The sequence below is a fragment of the Mustela putorius genome, unplaced genomic scaffold (genome assembly GCF_011764305.1).
Source record: "Mustela putorius furo isolate JIRA1106 unplaced genomic scaffold, ASM1176430v1.1 tig00003962_pilon_pilon_pilon, whole genome shotgun sequence".
Classification (NCBI taxonomy): Eukaryota; Metazoa; Chordata; class Mammalia; order Carnivora; family Mustelidae; genus Mustela; species Mustela putorius.
The window spans coordinates 1,037,530-1,057,337 of record NW_025422106.1 but is presented as its reverse complement, the minus strand read 5'-3'; the positions used below and the strand labels follow the sequence as shown (position 1 = coordinate 1,057,337).

At 49.4% G+C, this 19,808-nt stretch overlaps 1 protein-coding gene and 1 long non-coding RNA gene across 7 annotated transcripts in view; one reads left to right on the top strand and one right to left on the bottom strand.

The window, feature by feature from the left end:
• CDK12 (cyclin dependent kinase 12) overlaps positions 1-15,296 on the top strand; it is an 87,282-nt gene extending 71,986 nt beyond the window's left edge. For all 6 annotated transcript variants that reach the window (XM_045070300.1, XM_045070299.1, XM_013062545.2 and 3 more), the window contains 2 exons: positions 11,086-11,180; positions 12,980-15,296. The gene's annotated coding sequence lies outside the window, so the exon portion shown is untranslated. The remainder of the gene's footprint in view (positions 1-11,085; positions 11,181-12,979) is intronic.
• On the bottom strand, positions 9,881-17,541 carry LOC123389194. The gene is made up of 4 exons (XR_006603761.1): positions 17,107-17,541; positions 14,071-14,327; positions 12,450-12,588; positions 9,881-11,809 (listed from the first exon to the last, which is right to left on the bottom strand). It is a non-coding gene; the product is annotated as an uncharacterized LOC123389194 (long non-coding RNA).
• Positions 17,542-19,808: the final 2,267 nt, after the last annotated feature.

Sequence of the window (19,808 nt, the reverse complement as noted above, 5' to 3'; positions counted from 1 at the left end):
TATTGGCCCAGGGTTTAGCTTTTACTCTGACAGGACTCCTCCTTTCCTCCTTTTCCCTCAGTGTAGATCTGGATGTCTGAACCTGACACCTCAAAAGTTGTTATACATATCCCCTCTCTAGTTCCCCAGACCAGGGAGGAGGGTTAAGAAGGCATCTCAGAGGTGGCAGTACTATGCTGTCTATCTGTCAGCACCCAGGGAGGCCAAGGAGAAGAAACAGTGACCAGAGAGGGAACCAGGAGGTAATACCTGCTCTTGAAACAGTCTCTTTATCCCATCCTCTCCGGCACCCCCGCTCGCATGCTGACAAGGCTGTGTGCCCAAGTGTGCCAGCTCTCCTGGCTGGCAGTCCTGCTCTGCCGTGCAGGCATCCGGCTCTCTGCTCCTGCACAGAGCACGTGCTGGGGTCTCTCACACTCCTTTGCTCACTCATCTCAGTCTGTCTGTGTTGCAGATTCCTAGGGATGAGAGAAGAAACTGTGGCGCTGTGAGTAGAAAGATGGTGGACTTGGGGTCCTTTGGGTGCATATCTGCCTCACTGGAGGGCAAGGAAGGAGAAGGCTCCTGGCAGCTCCCCTGAGCTCGGGGTTCTGGTGACTCATAGCAATGGGGGCAGCTCATGAAAACAGAGGGGAAGGGGGCCCAGGCTTGTTAGAGCTCTCTTTTTACCCCAGTTCTCCCCAACTCTGAGCTATTTGGATGAGGTTCTTTCATCTGAACTGTGGGGCAAGGAGAGGCTCCAGCTATGAAAGAATAGAGGGAAATGGGACAGAAGAGATGAGGGGAGGTTGAGCATTCCCAGAAAGAGGCTTTCCATTGAGGAAAGGATAGGCGAAGCTGGTAGTACCCTGTATATGCACTGGCACAGAGGGTCCTGGGCATTCACATGTGCAGGCAGACACAACTCCTCCTTGGAAGGATTGTTGCTTAGTCTCACTGCTCTCTTCCCTGGAAACAGACACCGTAGATCATCAAAGATGCCAATTGCCTCTTCCTCACAGGCCAGGTGGGCAGTGTACATCTTCCCTACTCTGAGTCACGGGGATGAGAGGATATTGTGTTTGAGATCACATCAGCAGAAAGGGGCCAGAAGGTGGACCAGGAGAACCATTCATGCCTCTGACCTCAGTCCAAGGGACCTCCTTGTTTCAGCAAAGGGAAACAGGGATCTTTGGTACAAGTGTATCCAGACAGTAGTGTGGTGAAAGGTGGGCTAAGTAGGGGGAGAGTTTTCTGACAGCGCCCATTTTCATTTGCCTATTTCATTGCTCGCAGCCCTCCAGCTTGGGGTGAGGGGGTGCTCTCTGCTGGGCTGCTTCTGGAGATCCAGAGATGGTTTTGGTTGGAGAAAGTGATAGACCAGCCACTTTTCATTCTCCACTCTTCCTCTAGGGAGACAGACCTTCTCTACTCCCCCAGCTCTCCCTGGCAACATTGGGAGCCCAGGGCCCCCCGCTGGAATACTGATAATAAAGCTCAGTCCTGAACTGAGCCAACACATCACTGGGCTCTGGTATAGAAATGGTGCTGTGAGGGGAGCCTGGGTGCCCCAGGTGGATATAGGCAAGTGTGGGGAGTTTAGACCCAGGAGAGATAGTAGAATCACTCCTCAATACCACACACTCTTCCTCTTTCTCAAACTTTCTCCTTGGCCTGCCTTTTCTTCTACCTCCCTTCAGCTAGCTCTACTCCTGGCCACCTCACCCCTTTGAGTCTAAGAAGATATGGTAAATAGTTGTCTGTTCCCTACACTTTTCTCTCTCTTCCCCTACTCCCAAGACCCAGCCAAGAGTTACCCCATTTGAACTCTTTGTACTAGTGAATGCCATCAGGATCTGAACCCAGAATTCCCAGCCTTTGCCGCCTCCCCCCAACTCTGAGAATGCCACTCTGACTCGGAAACTGACTCTTTAGTGCTCACCCTCCCCACCAGGGTAACCAGGCCAAGACTGGTATGTCCACTAACAACAAGGCCCCTGACCTGAGGCAGAGGGCTGCTCCAAGGGTGCAATGAGGCCTGGCCCTAAATGCAAGTATGCCTGTGCATTGGGCACACTGGTTTATTAGTGTTATTTCAGCATTGTGATGCAGAGAGAGTAAGTGTAACAGCTGCTCCTTGCTTGCAGTGTTTATTGTTACCTAGAGACAACCTCCTGGCTTTTTCCCAGCTCCCCCTCCCCCCCAAGCCCAACCCCCCTCCCTGCCAACAGTCCTACTCTCCCCACACTGATGGGAAATTTATAGCTTGCCCATACCATGCCTTTAACCCTCTCCTGTCCATAGGGTAGGTGGGGCAAGGGAAGCCAAAGAGAGCACTGGGCATGCTCAGGCCCCACCAGGGTAGAATGGTGTGCAGAGGAAGGGAGGAAGGGAGGACACTGCTCCTCCCCAGTCTGTGTCCAGACTCTGACTCTCGTGTTGAGAGAAGAGAGCTTTGGACCCCAGCATCCTCCTTATAAGATGATTCTCTTCCCTGGACATCTCTAAGCCCCCCGAGTTGGTCTGCCTGGTCCTGAACAAGCACAGTGAAGTAGTATTAAAACAGGATTAAATGTGGAGAGGCAGAATCCCCAGCCCTCTCCTTTCTGTAGAGATGTCATATCAAGACTAACAAGAGACTGTGGCATGAGGGATGCTGGCCAGACCTTCCCAACTAAGTAAATGTCAAACATGAAACTGGTTGATGAGTCAGGTGGAAGAAACTACCTACTCTGTCTTTACCCCAAGCCAGCACTCAGGTCCCAAGAGATTCCCAGACCATTCTCCAAGCTGGTCTCCTTGGTCTGGTTAGGCTACTCCTTTCTGCTCTTCTTCCTGACCCATTTTCTCCTTCTTATCTTTCGGTTTGATAGCTTGGATTAAATCCAAGAGACCAAGAGGACTGAAACATCTTAGTCATAGCTTCAGCAGAATTGGGGAAAGAGAAGCTCCTCCAATCCCTCCTGTATAGGACCTTTCATGGAAGGGTACCATGTCATATATTCAGCTGTTCCCACTGGAAATAAGAGGGTTTGAAGAGGGACTGGATTTTAGCAAAAAAAGGTAGAAGGCAGACTTATGGAAAAACTTACTCATGGGATAGGAAACTTCAGAACAGGGATACTTCAGAGATTTTTTTTTTTTTTTTCCCCTGCCTGGAATAAGTTTAAGTCTGTGCCGACCAAGGAGAATTGAAAAAACAGGATTACTTTTCTGTGGCTTCTCCAGATTTGGGCCTCAGTGCAATTTTTTCACTAGCTTTGGGAGTGTACCCCTTCTCAGTCCTTCTAAATGTAGTAGCTGATGGTTAGATCACAAGGTTGGGAGGCATGAAGCCTCCCAACCAGGAAGCTGGTTCCAGCACCAGCACTGCCATTAAACAACTGGGCTACCTTGTAAGCATTCTGGGTTAATTTCTCTGAGCCCTACTTTCCTTGTCTACAAAATTCAGATAAGCAACCTCTTAAGGTCCTAGAGAACATTTAATGAAGTAATGTGTGTAAAACACCTAGGACGCCACCTGATACTTATTAGGTGCTCAGTGTTTGATACAATAAATTGTTACTTTTATGGAGTCACCAGAGCTGACATTGCTTCAAAGACTCCATGAATCCTTTGAAATTATAGGCCAAGTAACTGAATGTAGGTATGCTGGGAAGAATGTCCGTGATTGTCTTCATGATGTGGAGCAAGGGGTGGCAGTCTCCTGGAAAGGAAATAGCCCCAATCCCTTGACTCAGACTCTGCCATTCCCACGCTTCAAACCAGGAGCACATTAGGCAGTGTTCTGCCTAGAAGTACAGCTTCATCATCTAAGATGGAGCTGTGAGAGATAGCCATTAGGATAGCAACATCTAGCATTTGCCAGGCACTTTACAGTTTGTCAAGCACATTTACCTGCATTAGCTCTTTTAATACCCAGCATGTCCCAATGAAGTGAAGAGAACTACCATTTATTGAGTCCCTACTATGTGCCAGGCATTGTACTGAATGTATTTTTTAAGGCAAATTTAAAGTTTATAGAGTATCATCACCCAAATATGTCATGATTTAGAAGACTCATCCCCTATTTTTAATCATTTAAGTATTTTACTGTTATAAATAATACCAGAATGAACATTCTTTTTTTTTTTTTAAAGATTTTATTTATTTATTTGACAGAGAGAGATCACAAGTAGGCAGAGAGGCAGGCAGAGAGAGAGGAGGAAGCAGGCTCCCTGCTGAGCAGAGAGCCTGATGCGGGACTCAATCCCAGGACCCTGAGATCATGACCTGAGCCAAAGGCAGCGGCTTAACCCACTGAGCCACCCAGGCGCCCCAGAATGAACATTCTAACACATAAACCTTCATGCATTTTAAAAAAGATTTTATTTATTTATTTGTCAGAGAGAGAGAGAGAGCACAAGCAGAGGGAGATGCAGGCTGCCCACCGAGCAAGCAGCCCAATGCAGAACTCGATCCCAGGATCCTGGGACCATGACCTGAACTAAAGGCAGACACTTAACCGAATGAGCCACCCAGGTGTCCCCCTTCATGCATTTTTATAGTAAATTCTAAAAAGTAGAATTAGTAGATCAACAGATACAAATATCCCCTCTTCCCTATGATTATGGTCACTTTATAGATGTACACTAAGGAGAATAATGTTTTTTAAATTTTTCTCTTTAGAATTCTGCAGTGAAACACAAGGGCAGCCCCTTTTCTCTCCTTGGCCCAACTGAGAGACATTAGTAATCTAGCTTTTTTTTTTTCTTAATTGAGATAATTATAGATTCACATGCAGTTTTAAGAAATACTACAAAGGGGTGTTTACATGTGTAAATTTGTATATCTACCTCTAGAGTCAAGGCACTAAACAGTTCCAGCACCACAAAGATTCCTTATGTTGCCCTTTTATAATCACACCTACCTCACACCCTCCATAACCCTTAGCAACCACTTTTCTCCTCCACTTTTTGAAATGTTGTCATTTCAAAAATGGAGTCATACAGTGTGTAAGTTTTTAGGGTTGGCTTTTTTCACTCACCAAATCCATCCAAGTTTTTGTATGTATCCTAGTTTGTTCCTTTTGTTTATTCCATGGCATACCATGGACCACATGGACCACAGTTTGTTTAACCATTCACCTGTTAAAGGGCACTTTGTCCTCTCACTTTGTACTCACTACCAATTAATGAAGTAGCTCATTTTACTTGGTGTGCTATTTTATACTCACAATTATTTAGCTTCTTTAACCTTCACGCATGGTACTATAATTATTTTCATTTCATAGATGAGGAAAATTGAGGCTCATAGTAAATAATTTCCCCATGATTACATGTTAAATGGCAAAGAAGAGCCTGGAACCCAAGCTAATAGGGCTCTTTCTACTGCACCAGACTTTCTCAGACCTTGACAGACATTGCTGGGAATAGGGTGTGGGCAGAACCAAAAGATGTTGGAGGCAAAAAGAGCACTGGAGCAGCTTGGGTCAATTCAAGTGTTCACAGCTAACTTTGACTTATAGGTTAGAGGAATAGCAGTGTCATAGAGCAGGGAGCAATATGGCATGTGCCTTTGAAATTGTTTCCCCTGTGCCAGGGAAGAACAAGGCTGAAGTGGATAGAGCCCATGACCAATCTGCCCACAGACCTGGGACCTGGAATCAGAAAGGAAGCCTTTGGGTGTCTAGGAGAGGATGTGTGGCTAAGGTCCCCCATGGAAGTGTGAAGCTGAATGTGCCTCTGATGAGGTCTGAGGAAGCAGGCCATGATGAGTGAGCTCTGTTCTAGAGGAGCAAGGGCAATAATAGCACTTTTTGGGGGGGGGGGGGGGTGAGGGAGCTACAGGTTATTTACACACACACACACACACGCACGCACACATCCCTTGGGCAGGCCCAGTATTTAGGACATGGTATAGGGGGCAAGCAGAGTAGAAGCAAAAGGCCAGTCCGGCGCTTAGTCCTCGCTTTACAACTGTTCTTTACCTCCAGCTGAAGTCACGGACAGCGAAATCAGAAGGAGTTGGAGAAATCATTTGGTCTGTCCCTCAGCCTGTGGGCACTGGTTGAAGCTGACAGGTGGAAACCTAGAGTTGGCCCAGACCTGATGGGTGGTAGAGATGCCAACTTGTGGGAGAGAAGGTTTGGCTCCTCTCCTGGGAGCTATGTCTGGCCAAAGGCTGCCTCTTCCCACCTCCTGCTGGAACTGGCTCTTTTATAGCTGATGTTATCATTGCTCCATTGGCCTATTCCAGTGCCTGTGGACTCATAACAATTTTCCCTATGTATTCATGGCTCTAGAACCAGGCTCAGAGCACATATCACTCTTCTCCATCTCCCCTGGCCCACAAGAAATGGCACATCTCCCAGTCACACCCACCACCCTTGCCCAGTCATTCCAGCCATGGAGGATAAACACTGGGGCCTTCAGAATGTGTGAGAACTACACTGTATCATTGAAACAACCAGAGAGACCATTCTGAACTTGTGTCTTTTGGCTGGAAGTTCTTAGACAAAGGGAGATCACTCTTTACTGAATCTTACTCCCACTGAGATTTCCTGACTGTCGGAGGTCCTGAATGGGGCTGGGAGACAGCTCCTTTTTCTCCAAGCCAAGATGGCTTCTAACCAGGAATTCTCAGAACGCCTGCTTATTTCCTTCCCTTGGCTGCCCCTCTACTCCAGGTCCCCTTCTCTCCTGCCACCACTACCTTCCCATTCCTTCTTTCTCTTTTCCTCTCTCTCTCTTTCTCAGCAAGTTTTTTATGTGATTACAGGCACTGCATGGTAATTAGTGCTAAACTCATTTGCACAACTACAGTTAATTGGCTACAACAATTAATTAATGTGTTGGAAATTTGGCACTGGAAAAAAAAAGTTTGTCATTTAAAAAAAAGGGCAAAAAATTGTAGAGTGAGATACCCATAAAAATCGAGGGCAGGCTTCAAAAACCCAGCTGGGCCTCAAACTTCAACCCGGCCTCAGATGCCTTCCCACTCTCAACTCCAACACATTTTCCTCTTTCTTTCCTCTTTCATTTTTTTTTTCCCTCTTCCTTTCTTTCTCTATTTCTCTTCTCACTCCATCTTTTTTTTTTTTTTTTTTTTTTTTTTTACAACTTAAGCAAACTCATTTCCCTGATAAAATATAGCATGACTAATGGCTAGAGCATGTAAAAATCATTGGGAAAATGTCCTTGGAAGACGAATGCATTTTCAGCAGAATAATTAACTTAATTAACAAATTCACATGCATATTCATCAGGCTATTAATGTCTTCTCGGCTCAGCTTGATGAACATTGCGGTAATAACCATCTCATTTACATACTGCATTCTACTGCGATCCAAAACAGAGACAACATACAGGCGTATACACACACACACACACACACACACTTGCACGAATACACACAACATGTCTGGGCCGCTTTGACTTCCAGGTTGGCTGGGCGTGTGTGTGTACGTGTGTATGCGCGCGCACGTGTTTGGTGTGTGGTGGGTGTCTGGGAACTCCAGCTGGGTGGTGTGATCTTTAGAGGGTCCTGTGTTGAGGTAGGCTAGAGTTGTCCACATGTGAATGTCTGAGAACTTTAATCCTCTGTCTCTGCCTCTCTGCCTCTTCTTCCTTGTTTCTTTTTCTCTGTGTCATTTTCTCTCTTCTTCTCTTGCCACCCCCCCACCATGTCTCTCTAGGGAAAAACTTGGTATCCGTGCCAACTTTTTCCCCCCTACCCTCCTCCCTCTCTCTCCTCCTTCCCCTCTCCCAACTGCTGCCAGCCGGCATCAGCGCCGAATTGCCATCTCCTTGAGCTCTCTGTGGAGCAATCTCAGAGAGCAGTAAGGTGTGACGCGGGGCTCTGCCGGCTTCGCAGCACCGCCTGCGGAAAGAGCGCAGGATGGCGGAGGAAGATTAAGAGAAATCTCGAGCAGGGCTCGGCTGCCATTGGTGTGTGCAAACGCCGAGGAGGAAGGGAGAGGGAGAGCGAGGAGGGGGGGGTGGAAGGGGGGGTACCAGCAGCTGTCGGCCTAATTCTCCTAACACTCTGCTTGTGGTCATATTAGAAAAACAGATTATGCCCCTCGGTGCCACTCACTTATACTTGACATACGTTAATGTTCTATATCTCCATTCTCGGGTCTTGACAACAGTGGACTTTAGGTTGAGGAGAGGGTAGGAGTCTGGGTCGCCAAGGGGCACAAAAGACCCTGCCCTCTCATTCTCTCCTGACCTTCAACCCCGGCCTGTACTCGCTCTTTAGAAAGCAAGCCTGGACATAGAATTTGCATCTGATGCCACCATTTGCCCTTGCTTTTTGTAGTCCCTTAGGAGGTGCAGAGATCAGAGGACGCTTGAAAGCCCTTTCCCCAAAAAGTCACTCCCTCTGTAGTCTTAATAGGTCACTTCAGGGCCCCGTGAGGCCAGCTCAGCGGCATTCCCACCCTTAATATTTCTATGCCCCCCCCCCAAATCGGAAGTTGGGGGTCAGAGAAAGGAGTCCATGACCATCGGTGCTCCATGAGGGGTTATAGAAAAGCCATAAGCAAAACAAGGCCAGGATTGTTTCTGGGTTGCTATGGAAACCAGGTTCCCTCCTCCTGACAGGAAGGGAGGAGAGCCTGAGGCCTTCCTCCTTCCACCAATCCGGAAGGCTGTAAAGGCGGAGTTTACCAAGGCCTGAGGGAATAGAGCTGTTCTTGGAGGACGAACCAATCATTCCCGCAGCCTTGCCTGCCAGTCCATAGCCCTTTGACCCCCACCTTCCCTACCCTTTCACCTCAATATTCAAAAGAGGCTTTTTCCTCTGTGCCTTGTCCTCTGTGGAGACCTGTTGCTTAGCAACCACTAGTGCCTTCTTCCCAATAACTTGCAGGGACTAAGAGATAAAATATCTGTCTATATTCAGTTCCCCTCCCCTGTCTATTTATATTTAATAACTCAAGCCCTGTCTTGGGTTCCCTTGGCACCTGTTTTAGAGGGCTTTTAGAGGGATTAAGCTGCAGCCTGAAGGAAAAAAGTTACATCGGAGGAAGAACTTCCAAACAGGGAAGAGTGGGAGAAAGGACTGGAGTAGGTAGGGAAGCTGTGGGATCATATTCTCTTAAATATAGGCAGGGTTGGGGGGAAGTATTTAGAACTTGGAATGTGGGGAGGGGATGTCCATAGGGATTCCCAAGTGTCCACTTAGGACCTGGAGTGGACCCTAACAGAACAACTAACTGGGCTGGCACTTTTCAGTCCCCACCCCTTGCCTTGTCCCCTTTTCCTGTCTAGAGCCCCCTCATATTTATGTGAGAGGCCCATCCCTCTTGAGAAGTCCAGTTTCCTAGTGTCTAGAAGTTGGTTTCCAAGAGTGAGTGCTGTATAAATGTATGTCCACCAGGCCTGGGTCTCTCCCAAAGTTTGTCAGTCACAGGGAAGGAATTCTTCTGAGTTATCTACTAGAGAACCCCAACTGACCTGGCAGTGGGAGATATAGAGTATCATCAAAAATGAGGAGCAAGGAAGGTATAAGTATAGCCTAGTAGGTGCATGTCGGAACACCTGGATTAGGGCCCCCTCTCCTTACTCAACTGTGATCCAAGTTATTCATTTAATCTCTTAAACTCCTTGTTGGGGCACCTGGTGGCTCAGTTGCTTAAGCATCCAACTCCTAATTTCGACTCAGGCCATGATCTCAGGATCGTGAGATTGCCCCACTTTGGTCTCGACACTGGCCATGGAGCCTGCTTAAGATTCTCCCTCTCCCTCCAACCCCCCTGAACCCCCCATTCCACTTGTGCACATGCGTACTTTCCAACAAAAATAAAAATAAAACTGCTCACTGCTTTGTCTGTAGATCAAGAATAACCATGTTTACCTCCCTAGACTTTAGTGGGATCAGTTAAAGCGATATTGAAAGGAAACACTCTGAAAACTGCCACATTTAAATAAATATTATTTTAAGGTCTGGAAAAGGTCGGACTGCTGGGAGCAGGGGGGGGCATCATGAATCCAGCCCTTGCCTTGGCTTAGGAACACCAATAGTTTCTTGGCCAGAGGGGTGTGATACTTTGCTCTATGGTGAGTCAGATGGGGAGCTATAAATCAAAATCAGAAACACAGGGCTCTTTAGGGAAAGTAGCACAGAACATCCCTATCATCTTCCCCACCTCCAATCCCAGATTCTGACCTCTAGTTCTCCCAGCTGACACCCTACCCTGACCCCTCCCAGTCAGCACCTTCACTGTCGTCATGCTAGATCACAGACTGTACAATTTCACCCTCCATACCCCCCTTTTCAGCACCTCCTCCAACCCGAGCCTTCTGTGGGAGACAGATGGGGTGTCTGCGATGGAAAAGGCTCTGGGCTCTACGCCGCCTTGGGTGGGCAGCCCCCCTTCCCATCTCCCCACTACTCCCGCTCCCTACCTAAGACACTGAGATTCACCCCGGGCAGCTTTGGGAGCTGCTGAGGATTCCAGCGCTCTTCCCTTCTCAGACTCAGCCCAGAAGCAGAGCCAGAGTGACATCTTTCTCTGAGACCTAGACCCCAGCCCGTCTTCATGGAAAACCAATGCAGAGGGGAAAGTATGTTAGGGAATGGTAGGACTAGTAGAGGAGAGGCGGGGATAGGGGGTTGGCATGCAGAGTCCCTCACTGAGGACTGGATGGCTGGGGTTTGGGACCTGAATTGACTGAGGAGGCTAAGACTAGGCAGCTCCTTTGTTCCAGAAATCTGGGGTCCCTAGAGAGAGGCTCAGCTTGGGGAGGGGGAGAAGGGAGCTAACATTATACAGAGCACCAACTGTGAGCCAGGCACAATGCCAGAGCCTTTCCATACCTGTACTTACAACTAGCAGGTGAGGAGTCAGGGTGAATAGGTGTCTCATGAGCTCTTAGCATCTCTCAGCACAGTTGACCAACTTCTCCTTTGATTCTATGATTTCTCTCCCAATTCTCCTACCACTCTGGCTGCTCTTTCTCTGTCTCCTTTGCAAGCTCATCCTCAACTCCTTGGGCTCAGCCAAGTCCCCTGATTATATACTTTCATGGCACTATATATTCTTCTTTCAGAGCACTTAGCACAGTGATTTCACACTTATTTGTGCAGTCATTTGAATAATAATCCTATTTCCTCCACCAGATGGAAAGTTCCACGAAGACAGTGACCACGTCTGTCTATATTCACCAGTGTGCTCCCAGTGCCCAGCACAGTGCCTAGCATACAGCAGCTGTTTGGTAAATATTTGTTGAATGAATGAAATGAATGAATAAATCACAAAAGGACATCACTCTGGCCTAAGCTCAGTTCTTAGCCATATCCTCACCCCAGAGTGGATGTACCCCTAATGTGTGGACCAGAGAACAGGGTGCCTGGGAGGTCAGGCCACCTCATTCTTCTTGGGGGAAAAGACAAAAACATCAGGACTGAAATAAACCAAGTTCCAGAATATGGGCTCCCTGCCTTACTAGCACCTGGACCTGCCTGTATGCTCTCTAGCTTCTCCAGGAATGGAGAGAGTTCAAAGTCCCAGTAACTTCTCTCCATTTGTGCCTGAAATCACTCTTGAGCTGGAGGAGAGGAGTTCCATCGGAAAAGAGTGCTCTGCAGAAAACCCCTCTTTTCTCCCTTAGCTGAGACTGCAGAGACCATCTGTTGCCACTCCTTTGTTTGCTTCTGTCCTCTTCCCCTGGACTTCAGGGAAGAAGATCGTTTGACCAAGTGGGAGGGGTAGATGGTGAGAGCAAGACAATCTGCTTGTTCCTTGAAACATCCGGGGTAATGTTGATGAGCCTCAGCCAGGTGATCGGATCAGAGGAACACAGGAGCCAGCAGCCTCAAGTCCTTTGAGGCTGTACTCTGGACCCTGGGAAGCAGGGAGTGGACAGAATGACCTCTGGGAGGTGCCAGTGTTCACCCCAGGGGCTTTATCTGACCTCTTTGCTGCCTTTGCCATCTGACCTCAAACAAAATACCCAAATCTGCAAGAAGTTAATGTTAGGCCATGGGTGGCAGCCCCTTGCTCTCCCTGACCGTTTCCCATTCTAGCCAACAGCCCATCCCAAAGCATCTCTCCCTCCCAGCTCAGCATCAGTACCCGGTCCTTACCCAGTCCCTTGTCCTGACAGTACCCCTCAGCACGCAGGTACTTGGGGTCATGGATCTGGAAGCCACTTTAGGCAGTGTTGCTCTCTCTGACCCCACCTGTTCTTTGGGCCCCTAATGAAGTAGGACAACTCAGGCTCTGGGCCAAGTCCCTATGTCCTCATCAAAAGCAACATCTGTCTCCTCGAAGAAGATAAGCCTGGAGGGAGGGAGGTGAGACAGGCACAGGGGAGAAACCCCAATCCTGTCTGGGCCCTCACCCCAGATTCCACTGCAGGCACAGATTGAGGGTGAGGGGGTCAAGACAGCCAGAGAGGCCTATTCTCACGCATGCCCCTGCACAGATCTTTATGCCTCTGAGCCCCCAAATATGAGGGCCCCTCCTGGGCTCACCCGGCTACCTGGGCTGCTGCTGCTGCCAAGCCGGCCTTCTTTTATTCATGCGTTGTTTTATTGCTGGCAAATGCTGCTGCTTGCCGCTGTTGGAGGCGTTCCTGCCAAATCCATCCCAACATCTTGGCCTGGCATCAGGGCGGCATGCTAATGTGGAAATTTAAAGAGCCGCTCAGCTTTAAATCGGAATTTTAAATGAGCAGCAGTGCTCCAGAGGGACCCAGGCAAAATCGAGCAGTATGCACCCTTCCTACTCCCACTCCTGTAGCATCACCCTACCTCTTCTTGCCTCTCCCCTGGACTTGGACACTAGATGAGGGAGAAGCATGGGACACACTAGGGGATGAGGGGATTACCAGGGCAGAGGAATTGATGTAAGACGGCCATCGAAGCCAATAAGGAGCTGTGATCCCTCAGCCCAGACCAAGAAATCCACCAGTTGCTGTCATGGGCAAAAGGAGACAGGGACCTTCAACACAAGGGAGCAGGGCTGGGGCTGGTGAAACTGACATTCCTACCCCTCTTCCCATTTTACCAGGAAACAAGAAGAGAAGACCCAGAGCAGAGAAGAGAGAAGGTGGGACTCCATAAGGACACTCATGTGCAGGCATACACTTGCACATGCCGGATATGTGCATGCAGCTGTGTGTGCAGGTCAGGATGCTTGCTAAGGCCCCCTGCAGCACGTGCACACACGCTCACTTATCACCCGTGCATGGAGAAGAATGATTCACATGTGCAGGGCAGTCTTCCCACATCCAGACCACTGACCTTCAGGTTGTTAGCCTGAGCTGTGCCCCAGCTTTTTCCATGAATCCTAATGCACCAATGTTCCCCAGCTCCTGGCAGCTACCTTGAGTCAGCCACGGTGACGACAGAGCCTCATAGTGACTCTTTCAGGAGAGGGGCTGGGGATACCTGTGCTCATCCTATGCACCTGTCCTGGCTGCAGGGTGGTCCCTTCTCTGGTGGCCAGCAGATGACAGGCTCAGACATCTCATTTGGGAGAAGCACTGGGCACAGACTTGATTTAAGAGGGAAGAGGAGGCTAATGGGAGGTGAGAGAGGCAGAATCTGTGCCTCTCTGTGACCCCCTTTCCTTCTTACCTGTTTCCAGGAGACAAGTGGCCCCTCGTTATAAAGAAAACATTTGTCAAGTGCCTACCCTCAAGGAGACACTGTTTAGCACAGTGCCTCACAATTTTCTGAGCTGGGCTGATGACAGATGCAAGAATCTAGATGTGCTATCCCCACTGGAGGATCCACAGTAATTCTCATGGTAACCTCAGCCTTACCCATTTTAGACTGCCAGGCCAAGGGATGCTTTCTGACCTTCCCCAGGAATCCCCCTCTCTCAAAGAAGCCAGCTCCTTCACGGACTGGTGTGGCTGCCAGCCAAGAGGCTTGGGGCAGGCTTGGGGCAGGCCTGGGGCATGCAGCTGGCACCTGCCCACCAGATCCCCAAGGAGGACCTCCTCCCTCACCCCATAGCCCCATTCAGATGGCCCCTGGGCTACAGGGAGGCAGGGCTCTCTGCCCCCCACTTCAAGCTGGAGCACCCACCACCTCCCTTTCCACCATAACCTGCTCCCAGATCCCCCACCCAGACTAGATATACCAAAGACCCACCAGGTACTTCTTCTAGTCTGGATCAAAAACTTCATACAATAGGAGTTGTACTGGGGCTGGGTAAGAGGCCTTGACGGGTGAGGCTTGGGCTAGAATTATGGGAGAAATTGCTGAGGTCAAGAGATGGACGAAAAAGCCCTGGGGCATCTGGGTGGCTCAGCTGGTTGAACATCTGACTCTTGATCTCAGCTCAGGTCTTGATCTCAGGGTCGTGAGTTCAAGCTCCCCACTGGGGTCCATGCTAGGCATGAAACCTACTGTAAAAAAGAGAGAGAGAGATGGATGAGGAAGAAGAACTCAATGCGAGTGACATAGGACAGGGGGACATGAAGGGAGGAGGCTAAGTGAGTCTGCCTCTCTCATCTAATTAGCAACATGCAAATAGTATGCAAATCACCCCCTCTTTGTTTAGAGACCACTGTGTTTTTGGATGTGGGCTACAGAGGGTCCACCAGGCAGCACCTCTGAGACCAAAAGACATGGAATACCCAGGCTCAAAAAAGAGGCCAGAGTGCAGCCATCTTGTAGCTTATTCCCTGGTTGCACTCATTTTCTATGGGCCTCAATTTCCCTGTGTGTGAAATGGGAGGACTGGCCTGGATGGTCCTAAGGCCTCTGACCAGTACTGACAGTCTCAAGTTTTCTGATGTGGGGCCCAGTGCTGCATGAGTTGGAGGGTTGATTCCATTCTGGGGTGGAAACTACTTGGCCCTCTTGCCTGTGCCACTTACCTCACCAGTTCTGCAATGCCATGCCCGTCATGCCCATGCACCCACCATCCCAAACGTGGACAGTCTCCTGTAGACAATATTCTCTCCCACTCTTTTACCCACAGGGTTTCCTCTCCTTGAAATGGCCTTCCTGCTTTAACCCCTACCCTGGCTAGCCCCTTCTCCAACTCTTGGCCTGGCATCAGGGCCTCTTCCACCTCTGGGCATCCCTATGCACTGTTTACTTCTCTCATTTCCCATTAGACTGTGAACTCATAGAGGGAAGGTACTGGGTTTAGTTCAAGACGGAATCTCCAGTGTAAATGTATTAGTTTTCCAAGGCTGCTGTAACAAATCATCACAAACTTGGTTGTTTAAAAAAAAGAAAGAAAGAAAGAAAGAAAGAAATTTATTCTCTTACATTTCTGGAACATCAGTTTCAATGGGTGAAAATCAAGGTGTCAGCAGGACCGTGCTCTCTCTCAGGCACTAAAGAAGAATTTGTTCTTTCAGCTTCTAGTGGCTGTTGGCTTTTTTTTTTTTTTTCGCTTGTAACTGCCTCACTCCAATTTCTACCTCTGTCTTTACATCACCTTCTATTCTCTCTTGTCTGTATAATCTGCCTTGCCCTCTCTCTCTTATACGGACACTTGTGGTAGCATTGAAAGCCCACCCAGATGATCCAGGATAATCTCTGCATCTCAAGATTTTTAATCACATCCACAAAGATCTTTTTTTTTTTTTTCCAGATAAGGTAAAATTCACAGGTTCCAGGGATTAAGAGGTGGACATATCTTTGGGAGCCACTATCAGACTATCAAGATAAATGAAGACATCTTTAAAATTACCATTTGTTAAGCATCTACCATGTGCTAGACATCATAGATTAATTTTTTTCAATCTTCAATAGCCCTGAAAAATCGATTTTCTAAAAAGACTCATTTACTTAAATATGTATTTGTTTGTTTGAGAGAGAGAGGGAGCGAGTGGAGAAAGGGCAGAGGGAGAGAATATCCAAACAAACTCCCACTGAGTACAGAGCCTGGCGGAGGGCTCAGTCTCAAAATCCAGGGCTCAGTCTCATGACCTCAGGTCAGGACCGGAGCCGAAACCAAGAGTTGGATGCTTAACCTACTGAGCCTCCCAGGTTCCCTGAAATGTAGTTATCAATGCCTCTACTCTACAGATGAGGAAACTGAATGAGGCTCAAGGAGATTCAATCACTTCCCCAAGGTCACATAGCTGAGAAGTGACAGAGCCAGGATTTGAAACCAGATGGGTCTAGCTATAAAGCCAGCATGATTTTTGCCTTCCCAATGGTCTCCGAGCCTATCCCAGGTCCTAGCACGAATTTCTCACCTGAATCGTGCAGAAAAGAGGTGGACAAAAGAAGGAAAGATGAAACCCAGTCTTCCTAAAGATATTGACTCAAACTTTCTTTTGCCAAAGCCCCTTTCCACTCCTTTAATCCTCCCCATCACCCCTGACCCCTTGTTTCAGAAGCCTGGAATCTCCCCCAGTTGGCAGCCCCCTGCCAACTACAGCTGCCCCGAAGGGTGGCACAGTGCCCGAACTTCAGACAGGAGACATCAAATTGCAGAACCAGAGGGGCCTCTGGAGGTCACCTCTTCTGGCTGTCTCTGCTCATACATACGTCTGCCTGTGAGGACAGACAAGGCAGACAGGGTCCAGCTAGTGGGCAGCAGAAGGGGAAAGTGACCATCTCTTCCTTCAGGTACACCTTCTGCTCACTTCCTACATGATTTGTATTGGGAAGTCCTTACTTAGGTCTAACCTTCCAGATACCATGCTGTAACGAAAGCTGGCCAGAGTCAGAAGAACTAGATTGTCCAAAACATAAAATTGGATTTTGGATAAGTCCATTTACTTCTCTGAGCATCCGACACTTCATCTTTAAAATGGGATTGAGGGTGCCCCTCACTGGCTCAGTCAGTTAAGCACCTGCCTTCAACTCACGTCATGATCCCAGGGTCCTAGGATGAAGCCCAGAGCTCCCTGCTCCCAGGGAGCCCGCTTCTCCCTCTCCACCCAGCTCAGTGCTCTCTCTTGCTATCTCTGACTCTCTCCCCCTACCTCTCTTAAATAAATAAATAAATAAATAAATATTTTTTAAAAATAAAATGGGATTGAGAATAATGGTAATGGCAGTAATACCCGTAATAATAACCGTCTCCCAGGGCTGTTGGGGGGATAATAGCGCAGTCCAGGCCTAGAGGAAAGCAGGTGCCACGGGATAATTTTGTAACAGCCCCTCGGCCCTCCAGACGAAGCCCCTTCATCCTGGGTAGTACAGGGTTTTGCTCACCTCAGCCAGTCTGGTCTGCCTTGCGCGCTAGACTGTGAACTCCTCTTGGCAAGACTTTGTTCATTTTTTATCACAGCCCATTATCCTCCCCGGTGTCTAGCCCGTGCTTGGGTACGTAGGTTCAATCTACATTTGATAAATAAAGAAGTGAGAGTATGAGTTGCACACCCAAGTCCCGGGAGGCAGAGGGCCGGACTCCCACCACTGACCCTTTGGACATGACCCTTCCCCCCACGCCCCGCCCCGCTCTGCCCCGCCCCAGGTCCAGGAGGCGGCGGCGGCGAGGAAAGGAGACGCTGCAGCTTTAAGATTCCTCTCGGGCGTCCCGGTTGCCAAGGCGCGGTTGCCAAGGACCTGCGCGGAGCTGCGTCCGGCCTCAGTGCGCCGGCCTCGGGTTTCCTCCGCCGCCGCCGCCGCAACCGCCGCCGCCGCCGGGCCGCGCCGGGCTCGGCTCCTCCGAACCGTCTGGCGGACTTGGCACCGGCCCCGGCTCCTCAGTGCCCCCGCGGTGCGTGGCAGGCTGCGGCTTCATTATCCTGATTGATTCCTCCTGCTCCCCGACACCGTGGGGGCCCCGGCCAGGGAAGGGGGGCCGAGGCGGCATCTGCGGGCCCCTTCGCCGGCCCTCGCCCCCAGCCGCTCCTCGGGCTGCCGTCACCTCGGAGCCCTGCTGCGGCCAGGCCAAGGAGGGAGGGCCCGGCCAGCCTATGCCTCCCTGGTGGGCGGGGAGAGCCCCCAGGAGGAACGGAGCTGTGTCCAGCTGGGTTCGATGCAGTGGCCCAAGGCGCCCGCCCTGGGCCATGAACGCCGCAGGTCTCGGGGTCTGCCTTCAGCAAAGGTTTTGCGCCTTCCCCAAAAGGGAATGCAGGATTTGGGGTGAGGAGGGAATACAGTGATGGACTGAGAACTTCAGGAGAATAGGCTTTGGCAAAATGGGAAAGGTGACATCTTCGAGGAGCACTGATCACGTGGACCAAGCCCGGGTGATTCCAGTCTTATCCCATGCCTCCCCGGATGCCTTAACTGCAGTTCTCAGGGGAAGCAGGGACAGGGTCTGCCCAAACAGCACAGGACACGGCAAGGATCTCTGCTTGAAGGAAGGTCAGGGGCCTCTGTGAGTTAGAGAACCTGTGCCCAAATGTAGCAGCGGGTGGTCGGGCCACAAAATCGTGGTCCCCCCTAAAAAGCCGAGTGTTGAGGTGAGGCCTCAGTGGAAGGAGTCTCAGCCACGCCTGAGATTGGAGGGTCTTCCTAGTTCTGCCACTTGGTTTGTGACTTGGGCAAGTAGCTACCTTTTTTAGCCTTTGTTTATTAATCTGTAAAATGGGTTAAGACCTCCCTGAGAGTTATCAATGGCTCAATGGGATAATATGTTGATGGCAGGACCCTAAATTCTCTGGCAAGGGGTAGAAAGGGAAATGGGGGGCTGGCTTCCATCCCTGCTGCTGTGTTGGATGAAACCCTCCTCTCTCCTTGAAGGAGGTAAGTCTCCTCCATATGCTTAATCCCTTAACTGGAAGATGACCTGGAACCTTCCAATTGGATCTGCTTCTTTATCAGTGTAGAAGGGCAAAACTGCGCTCCCATCTCATTGGTATGGCATGGATTTAATTTCTAAATTCACATCAGGCTCTCTACCACCCCTGTCCCTCTCTGGGTAGGGCCTATCTTTATACAAGACTTGACAGTCTCCCTCTAGTGCCTTAATGTTGTTCTGTCCAGGGGCCAGACCTGAGAAATTTCTTCTTGGGCATTTTGGCTAACTCCAATCTTTAGCTCCTCTTTAGCCCTGGCAAAGAAGGGGTGGAGAATGTGAAGCCAATTTTTTTCCAGAGCCGTGGCAATCGTTGTATTTGTGAACATGATCTGGGCCACGTTGGCTACTCAGTGTCTATCTCTGTTTCCTTTTCTGTAAGTTTATTAATTTATTCTTCCAACCCATATTTCCTGGGTGACCACACTGGGGCAGCATGGTGCACCCAGAAGGTAGAAGTGTGGAAATAACAGAGTGGGAAGAACTCCACTCTGAAGCTGCTGATCTTCTGAGGAAAAACAGACACACATATCGATCTCTCCAATACAAGGCTATTTGCATCAGGAGGACCTCCAAAATTCCAGAACTTTCCACAGTGTCATGCTACCTCTGCCGCCACCCTCCCCCACACCGCCCTTCCAGAGCAGAGCAGACCTTGCCTTGGACTCTTCAGCCAGAGGCTAATTGCTTTCCTATGGAAAAAGATCCTAAAATTTGAGTCTGGAGCTTTTGTTCATTTGGTTTTGTTGGAATTATCTATTTTTGTAACAATCATGCATTACTTTTATATTCAAGATTAAAAAAAAAACACAAAAACATTCCCAGTTTGGGAAAAAAGATGTCAGGGAGGATTTTTTTTTTGCAGGGGGGGAGATCCCCCTCTGGTGACCAGAGGCAGGTCAGCACACAGATCTAGGCATGCCAGGCTGCCCAGGGCCCTTGATCAATGTGGTTCTGGGAAAGGCTGCCTCAGTCTACCCACTGGCCTGGCTCCTCACCCCCTCCTGGCTGGCCTGCTCCATCCTCAGCATCTATAGGCCTGAGCTCCACTTCCTATTAATACAAACCACGTGGCACCCTTGCTGTGGCGTCTCTAGGCAGAAAAGGGAGCCACAGCCGCCTAGTGGCTGCCAGGGAGGCTGGCAGGAAGGGGCATCTCCACCAGGCG